The following is a 10,521-nucleotide window of genomic DNA, read 5'->3' as shown; positions in this document are numbered from 1 at the left end:
CCCGCTGTGGAGCACATCTGCCCTTTAGCAAGTGCTTTTTCACTCTGTTGCTGATAAGTAGAATTAACATTGCACTGCAGCCAATGTGGGGGCACTTGAATATATACATTTTATAATGGACCTGAAAAACATAACCTTTAGTATATTATAGCCTGTAGTAAATACAGCTGCCACAAGAACTGCAACTCACATAAACTTAATTCAGTGCATTCTTTCCCACCCTGAGAATATTAAACACCAACATCCTGTTAATCAACTGTGCACAAAATTATTTTAATGAGTCCTAAAACAGACCATGTGCTTGGAATAGTATCTCAGTTGTATTTAGGCAGATCATAAAAAATTTGGATTATTCCCTGCAGTATTTTGTTGAGATTTTGTTGGAAGTCTAATAATTACCAGGAAACTCTGGACTATCATGAGGTCCCTTCCAACCCGGGTCATTCTGTGATTCTGTGATTCTGTGATTCTGTGATTATAACCCTTACGCATGGATAACCAGCCAAAAACTCTAGGTTAAGTTTCTCCTCATGTTGAAATTACTTCCTTCAGCAACACATATTCCTTGGTGATCTTTCACCTTTGTCTAAATAAGGCTTAGCCACAGACTGAGAATACTACTGAGGTTCAGTCCTGCTAGTATTAGGAAGTTGCGTCATATCACAATGCAGTGAGGAATATATGTTTACATTGGTATTACCAGTGTTGAAAGCTTTATAGTCTTCAGCAATTAATTTCAGTTTTAACTGCATTGCTTTTTTTCTCTAACTAATTGTGATGTCAGGGTGGAAGCCGGTCATAAGCGGTCTTTCTAAAAAAACATGATAGATATACAGAATGAGGGAATCTGCCAAGACACGTAAGAAAAAAGGCATATCTATTAACTGCATTCACACTGCAGGATGATGTATTTAGATTTTACAGTATTCTGGAAGTCTGAACATTTCAGAAATCAATGCATACTTGGTCAGGCAGTTCACAAACAAAATGAACCTGCTGGGTATAAGAAATAGACCCTGGGATGCAAACAACTGAATGAAGACACAACTCAGCAGTCAAGTTACAGTCTTCTTACCTAATCTTACAGTAAGTGCATTCCTGCTGTTAAAATATTTCCTGGAACTCCCAGGGACAAGATGATACTTTAATCCAAAATTGCTCATACTTCGTATGAATCAAATATAGTGAAGAATTCCAAAGCAAGTTGGGTTCAAAATGACCTAGTAGGACCAACCTGAAAAGAAATTGAAATAAGATAGAGAAATAAGAGAGTGGATATGCAGTTCTCAGAAATATGAAGGAATTCTAAACAGAAAATTTCTCCCTAGAAAGCATTTAGACTATATAAACCTAAATGGATCTACATAACTTTATATTTGGAGATTAAAAAAAGTTTAAAGAGTGATACACTAGATAGGTTTTTCTCTTTTTTGAATATAGCCTTTCATTCTATATTCACAACAATCTTTGATACATCTAAATTTAATTCGGCTTCTGTAATTTAAACAATTATTAGAATTTTTGTGCAAATTTCAGAGAAAGGAGAAAGTATTATCTCTTGTGGGAACAGTAGCAGAAAAAAAAAAAATAACATGTACTCATCAACCTCAGGCAGAAAGGTAAAGAAATAAAATTGCATTTATTAAAGCCTTTTTGCCTGCCTGGAAAAGGCATTGTATACTCGAGGAAGAGCAGCAGTTTCCCAAAATAACCCTCCCAAGCCCAGGTGTGAAATATCTTCTGCATGGACAACATGAGTCAAAAATGCAGATAGCACAAGCCTTATTTATACTGTAAATAGTGGTGAGAACATATGCTTTAGCATTTTCTTCATGCCCAGATTTCCTGAGGCTAACCTATTTAGTACACCCTAGAAGAAACATGAGCATGAATTCAGCATGGGTGATCAGTGATCATTGCATCCACCAAGAGATACAGCAATTTTAAGTCACCAGTAGTGAGATTTTTGCTTGACATCAATCATCTTCTAAAAACTGGCATGAGTTTCCAAGGCAAGACAGACCTAAAGGAAAATCCATGAAGGAGCTTCTATTTAGTTACTCTGATGCCCTCATTTTTTATAACAGGTGAAAAGAGAGCAGGTTTACTGAATATTCTCTATCTCAGTTCAGAAAGAATATAAAGTAGTTCAGCGCTTGTTTTGAAATGCAGGCTGAAAAGAATCAGGGATTTTAAAAGGCTGATAATTCTAAAATATTCAAAAACTTTAATGTGAATTTGAGTGCTTTCAAGCCTGTATGTCTGCGTCATAAACTTCTGAAAATGGTTCATAACTGCAATAATCCCAGAGAGATTTACTGTTACTGCAGTTCCTTCCTCCTTCAGAAGAATGTTCTCTACTTTCAGACTTGCCTCAGGCCATTAAATAATAAACCAATAATTACCAGAAAATTCCTCAGTAAATGTTGCTTCATTATTAAAGAAGGATATGGTTAAAAATATATTTTAAATTATTATTTTCAGAAATGACTTCACATAAAAAAATAAACAAAGGCTGATTTGTTTCCAGTGTTAATTTTGTGATTGCAACTCAACTCATGTGCAATGAAGGCAAAATACCCTAAAAAATAATGGGTGATATTAAAGTAAGGTTTGGAGCTTCAGGAAAATCCATCTGTGGAAAGAAAATGTCAGCTTTGAAAACAGTTTTCTAAATAAATTGTGGATTTCAGTCTGAATGAACTATATAGTATACAGACTGAAAATGGAGGCCCAGATTGCTAGGTTTTAGTTAAGTACAGTCTTACAGAGTCTTTTTCCCATTTGTACCTTCAGCAGCTCTGTTACTTGCTTTGTCACAAATTCTCTCACTGTGCATTTTACAAAGGCACAATGGGCAGAATTCAGTTACCAAAAGATAAATAACTGAAGTCTTTATAAGATGCTTCACTGCGCACTACTAGGCACCTGGAAAGACGCAGAAGTCCACTACTCTTGTGTCTGTCTGCCCCTGTAGATTTCTTTGCTGGCTGAAACATCCACAGCACCAAATGTTCCTGTTCAGGCCATTGAACCTAGCCCAGTGTTTCTGATCCTAAGTTCCTCAGCTTTTGTTGATACCAGTAAGACACTGAGCGAGAAACAGAAGCCAACAACAGCTATCTAAATTTAGCTGGCCATAAGCAAGACAGGAATCTTTTACTGTAAAGGCTGGAAATATATGACAGAAGATGAAATACATGATTTTAAAGTATTACATAATGTCTCAGCTCTGCAACCTCTTAAGTTCTGTTTGAGTCTTGATGCTGATTTGGTGTAAACATTGTGCTCAATGATATTAAGTCCTTGAGAATAACAGATCTGTTTCTATCTAAATGCAACATGAAACAAAATAATAATTATATCTAGTTATGTTTTAGGATTGTTCAGTAACTGATAAATTATTTCTTTACTTCCTTCTCATTAAGTCTGTTGCATAAAACTCATGCAACTAAATAGTACAATTAAAATAATAGGTAAAATAATAGGTAAAATAATTTGGACACCGCTGAGAATAACTACACTGAATGGTCCACAGCAGAATTAGAAAAACTTAAGTCCTATTGTATTCTACTACATAATCTCCATGTCTACATATACATATAAAGCTATGATAAAAAAATTAAGACACTAGTACAGTTTCAGTATGAATACAAAAAATATCCATGTTCTCTTTCTCATAAATAGACTTCTGAATATATCACACCTGAGGAATGCTATCACTGTGTAAAAACTGCCCAGGAACAGATTATTAGACAAATTACTATATTCACCTGAGTTGTTTGCCTAAGAATACACACCCATGTAACAAACTGCTCTAACATTTTCAGTGGTTTACAAATGAACTTTCTATATAGTATTGCATTATACAGTTAAAGCTGTTTCTGTAAAATGCAGGAAATTGCATTCATGGTTAATTACATAATTCATGAAGTCAGGAAAAGTGTGAGCTTGGTAAATATGTAAAACTTTTCAATCAACTCAAGTAGAATGAAAGAGGAAAAACACATTATTGTTGGATCTTTATATAGAAAATAAATGCTGAGTAAAGAAATGCATTTTGTTTTATGTTTTCATTCAATATTACAGAGAAAAAAGTGATGAACACTATAAAAATAAACAACTTACCTTGATATTTTTCTTTTCCCATTGTGGTAGAGATAGAAAGATTCAAAGACTTCAACTACTTATTCAATCTAGTGTTAATTAGCTTGGCTTACAAAGCTTCTAACAAAAAAAATTGATAGCACTCTACACATTTAAATTTTTATTATGTTTGATAGGAGCAGCAAGAGATGAAATGGGAAGAAATATATTTTAGGTGCATATATCTTTAAAAGTTATCTTATTTCTTTCTTATTTCTTTAAAAGTTATTATCTTTAAAAGCAGGAAAGCTGCAGCAAAACTTAGAAGTGGAAGGTAGTGTTCATCTATCCTTCTATAAGCACATCCAGTTCCTGTTTTGGTCCTGGCTCTATAGAAATACTTTGACCTAGTCATATAAAATATGAATACATCTCAACTGTTTAAGAGTAGTGTGCTAAACTCATTGAAGCAGAAAGATTCTTGCTTCAGATGAATTTGGAAATGTTATGGTAATATCCCGAGATCCAGGGAATCTGCCCCTCAAGGTAAACAGAGCAAATTTTAAAATACAGAACACTGTTTTTCAGCACAGTCAACACCATTAGTTATGCATTTTTCCAGAGATGAAAAAAAGCCCCCATGCTGCGCTTGTAACAATCTGCATCAGTAGAAATGAACCACTTGCTGTTGCCACTGCAGAAATACAACATCCACATCACTGTACTCGCGTCCACTGTTTGATCTCGATAAGCATTCAGCAAGCATCACTGAACGTCAATGGATGCAATTTTTCCACATAGAGGAATTTAATTCTGCACCTTTTCTTCATATACATTTCCATGCCAGATGCCACTTTGTCAGACTGCCCTTCTGCTGCAATCTGTGGCAAAGCAACAAAATGTAATGGAGTACTGGTGGGAAGTTCACCCTCTACTGCCATACCACCAACAACTGCCTCTGCTGTTGTGGACCAACATCATAAAACAGGAGGCATTACTTTTGGAGCACTCCTTGTATGTCAACATTCATTTCTGCAAAAGATTTTGATGTCTATTGCTTGGATATATCAGAATAAGGAATTTGCCATAAGACTGATTATTTAATCTCTGAAGAAAATAATGATTAGGAAAGAGAGGACATGTAAGCTAAATTTTGTGAAGGTGCAGGTAGGCCACATCTTTCTCTTAGATGCATTGAGTATTATTTGGAACACTTTTTAATAAACATTGCCACTAATAAGCATGGCTGTGTCTTCCAGCAGACTGCTTTTAGTCAATGTATTACACATATAAAATCATCCCACATGGAGTCAGTGGCACAGTACAATTCATAGAGCTGGGAATAATTTGCCTTCTCTAACAACCAACTCATTGTAAAATATTCTGTGGTGCTGCAGCAAAACTAAAACATTTACACAGAAAAACTTGGACAACTATGGATTCATATGCTAAAGTTAACAGTCCTTCACAATGCTTGCACACAGAATCTGATATATTTACAAACAGAAAAAGACGTGGGTTTTTCGGCCCCATACATTTATTTACTCAGTGCTTAAACTTCAAAATGCAATTCAAACTCCAAAGAATATACAAAACTGTACTAATCCTTTACTGAGACATACAGCAAATGTGAATTGCAAATCATATTGGTCTCACTCCAATTTATAGGAGAGAGAAGAGGTTCTTTGGTATATTTATACCCAGTGTGAGATTAATGTTGGTCTGACCAGTTTATTACAAATCTTAATCAGGGAGATGGGGAAGGGAAGGATGGACAATTTAGGGTGATGGAGAAGGGAAGGCAGGTGATAGAAAAGATAGAAAAAGCTAGAATCACGTGAAGCAGGGATAGTCACCACTAGGATCCAGCAGTGGTCCCGCTGCAAGATGCTCTGATAGTCCGAGGCAAAAGTGCAGGGGGGAAGAGGAGCAGCAGCAGCGTGGCAGTTCTTGGGCAGCAAGTGAGTAGCCAGAAGAAGCTACAGGGTAAGTCCAGGAGCAGGCAGTAGGATTCAAGTAGGAGGTCCAGGAGAGTCCGTCAGCAAGCAGGACTTTCATAGTGAGGGATCTGATGGCAGACACCTTCTTCAGCATGCAGGTCTCAGGTGGTGAGGAATCTGTTGTCAAAAACCTTTCTTCCTCAGCATGCAGGTATCGTGTGGTGAGGAACCTGATGGCAGAAAACCTCTCTTGTTCACGTTGTAAGGAATCTGATGTCAGAAAACCTGGCTTCATGGTTGCTGATCCCTCTTTTATCCTCCTTTTTCCATGCCTTACAACATTGTCTGGAACAGAAGTTGCCACATGAGAAAAACATTTGCATTACTCTTCTTGCTCTCCATAAGTTTCTGTGCTTGGCAAACAGAAAAAAACATAAAATAGTTACTTCTAATCTTAGAATTAGGAATCCTGGTTACTTTTGGGAAATATTTAGAACACTTTTTTACCATTTTTTTTCTCTGCTTAAGAATTTCAAAGCATCAAAGCCTTTGACGTAGTCCCTCACCACATCCATCTCTCTAAATTGGAGAGCGGTGGATTTGAAGGATGGACTATACAATCGATTAAGAATTGGCTGGTTGTATGCAGCCAAAGTGTTGTGATTAATGGTTCTGTGTCAGGGTGGAGGCCAGTCATGAGTGGTGTTCCTCAGGGGTCAGTCTTGGGACCGGAGCTCTTCAGTATCTTCATCAGTGACCCAGACGATGGCATCGAGTGCGCCTTCAGCAAGTTTGTGGATGATACCAAGCTTTATACCAAACATTAAAAACAAACACCCAAATCTCCAATAAAATATAACAAGATTTTAATACCTGCTACAGATGGGTAGGTTTTCCTAATGCAAAAATTTTTAAAAATGATTTTGCAACAATAAAACTACTAGCTGTGAAAAAAGAGACTAGGTGTTTCCAATAACATTAGAGCATCCATTAAAAAAAGGCTCAGAATTAATTGTGAAAACTGGGTAGAAAAGAATAAGTGTGAATATTCCAAATAACTATTCGTATAAAATGAATCATCTCAAGAGACTGGTTCAACACAAAACAGAAACTGAGTTTTTACTTCCTTCTTCTCAGTCTGAACCTAACAGTCTGTCAGACAGTGTTCTTGTCTGGATTAGGATGGAAAAAAATGTTTTACCCTTCTTGAAAAAGGCTCCTCATAAGGGAAACTGGGAAGGTCCGTTTTCTGATTCTTCAGATTTGCCAACGTGAATGTCCTGTTGTAAGATCTCAAGTGATTTTTCTAGTTGATCTTGACAGCTGAAGGACTTGTCATGACCTTTCCTTAACAGCTGTTGCAGCAGGTGCTCTTTGTATGAAACTGTACTGAGCTTGGGATACAGCAAAAGTTTGCTATTCTCTTATGCATCTTTACTGTTTATTGAAATGATCACCTGTTCAGTGTCACTGAAGATATAAAAAGAAAATAGCCCTGATGTAAAGATTTTCCAATCTAAACTTCCTAATGAAATGCCAATAAAGAATTATGCTGTAAACAACAGAATACCCTGCCAGGGACCAGCAACTGTTCAATGAGCCTTAGGTTTTCTACAGAAAATGTAATTAATTATAAGCAACCTAATCAGAACTTGTGAGTTGACTCCAGCTTTTCTGTACAAATCTATTCTTTCAGAGAAAAGTTTAACAAAGCCCCGAGCCCCACTCATTTATAACAGTACAAAGTAAAGTAAGGTGAGATAGAAACATGGTATTGAAAATACCATTTAAGGCAAATGGAAGAGAAGAGTAGTTTGGTAAGTGAAGAAGGAAACGGTAGGAGCTGGGATGAAGATGATAAAGTCTGACAGAGTTGTAGCTATTGTAAAGGAAAATAGCTTTTAAATAGTCGTGTGTACAGAGAAGGAACATACAACACTCCAGTCAAAGGGATAAATTAGATCACTATATACATAGTATAAAATGCAGTCTATGATTTTTATAGTTCTCTTCATGTTCCATTGTGCTTTCAGGCTTAATAACTCTTTGTAAGCAATTTTACCTTTAGCATTCTGTATTGTTCACATATAGTGTTATAAAAACATAACTAAAACTGAAATAAAAAAGCATTAGGGAGTTTTTATTGCATATATCCATACCTCTCTCACATAAAAATGTAAACAGTTTGAAGACAATTTAGGACAGATGATCATCTGAAGCTAATGCTCCTGAGAGAGATCAATACTTTGGAAAAGTGTTTTTTTTTTCCACTTATCTGGACATCAAAGAGTAACCTTTTAAAGGAAATACAAGTTAATTGTTATTTCAAATGCATTTACACAAATGAAGCAAAGACTAAAGTTCACGGTGTTTTTTCTCAGTAGCGTTTGTATGTGGTTATCAGTAGACATAATTCTATCATCTATGAAAGAAAAGAAAATCTGCTATCTCACTACAAATTGCCCATTAAGGATAGTTGGCAAAATCCTTGTACTAGTGATCCAGGAAAGCACTTTCCACAACCCCCCCATTGTCTTTATGTGTAACGTTAAGAATAGACCTCCTCCAACTCAGAGCAATAAATTGCTATAGATATGTCTGTTGAAGAATTCTTAAATTTTTGATGGGGGACTGTGAATATAAAATGCTCTCTTTCCAGAGAAAAACTCCATATTGGAAGTTGTTGCTTAAAGTTAAAATGATGGAAAATATGAAATTCATAACCCAGGCTAAATCAGTATTGCAACTATTTCTGCAGTAACTGGGAGCTATGCAAGTGTTTATTTCTAACTGATGCTCAATTTCAGGTGCAACTTTTGCAATATGGAATCTGCGTGACTTTTTTCTCTTCAAAATAAAAATTATAGTTACAACCTTTTTATTGTTTTGTATCACCAAAAATTTGTTTCTAAGACCACATTGTATATTCTAAAACATTAAAGAAATTCTCTTGATACTCTAGTAGTGGGCATCACTATGTATAGACCCATGCAAACAACACTGCTGTTTCCATAGTAACTAATGCACTTCAGATAGGAAACAACAAATGAAAACTGGAAAAGAAAAAGCCAAAAAATAGCTAGATGAAGTCAGCTCTCTGCTGTTATGGTATATTTCTGCAAAATGCTCATTACACTCTTGGTTCCAGATAATGAAGCATCTCTCACCTGTTCCACTGCCTTTGGAATAAGCTTACTCTAGAGGGAAAAAAAAGTCAAAAATAGTTTCTGAACCTATATAAAATTGTGTAGAAGAAGACCACACTTTAAGAACTCTGATATTTTACCCAGAGATTTTAGAAGTTCACGATAAGGGTAAAAAAATTGAAAGTAATAAAGACATTGTAGTGAAAAATGAAAAAAGAGAAAAATTACAATTTTTAAAATTCACAGACAAAGATAATGAGCTGGGAAAGGGAAAAAAGAAATTGGCCTAATTCGGTTTAGTAAAGACTTACAGAATCTTATATTTGGAACAGATTTGTCCATGCCTACTTTGCTTAAAATTCATAAATGTTAAATGAGGGTAAGAAGGGGAGCTGGCAAATGCAGATGTTAAAGAGGAGCTGTACAGAATACATTCCCTCTTAAAAAATTTTTTTATGTCAGCTTCCCTAAAGCAAACCGTACTGCTCAAGATGATCAGACACTGGAATGCAACAGATTTAGATGTTATCTACTGCTCCTTAGTGCTATCCATTCAAAAGTAAAAGGAAGTCTATTGTTCCCTAAGTTGAAAGTGGATGTAAATTGTCGTGCAAAAGGAAAATTTAGAAATAGTTACCAGTGATGAACAATGTTATTTACTCTCCTGAACATTTCTGCTAGGCTTCTAACAAAGATGTAATGTCTTTGACACAAATAATGCTACCATAGTTGCATTCCTTTTACCATCAATTTATGCTTTCTCTTACCTACAAGATGAAGTTTACTGAAAATTGTATTTCTGTACATTAAATCAAAAGCATGATGGTACATAGTCACAAATAATTAATTCGGAAACTATATTTGATAGTGCCTATTCTGATTGTCATGTGTGGTGAACACTCTCTTCTGTTTTAGCTGCTTAGGCAGTATTTCACAGAGATCATGGTCTGTCTATTTGTCCTTCTCTAGTAGGCCATTTTCACTGAAAATATTAGAAAAAATTAGTTAAAGAATCACTAATTTCAGAAATATCTGCTTTCATCTTTGTAATGAAATGCATGCACGTGGATAACCATTTGTTTTCATTTTTTACTGTCATACGAAGTATATACAGTGACAGTGACCTCATCACATACATTCCCTTTTATGGCTGCTCTTTCAAGACTGATCAGAAATAGCTTAACAAATAACCTCTCTGCAGTTTTTACAGCACATTAACCACATTTTGAGGCAGTTACCTAAGTCCAGAAAGATGCACATTAAAAGCCTGCCTTGCCTGATGATTGGTATATGGCTTCACTGAAATGAAATAGTGTTAAATGATAAGCATCAGAGCTTGTCAAAAATGA

Source organism: Coturnix japonica, chromosome 4, assembly GCF_054131305.1.
Source record: "Coturnix japonica strain WE chromosome 4, WE-NBRP24, whole genome shotgun sequence".
Taxonomy (NCBI): Eukaryota; Metazoa; Chordata; class Aves; order Galliformes; family Phasianidae; genus Coturnix; species Coturnix japonica.
Note: the sequence above shows the minus strand (reverse complement) of the source record.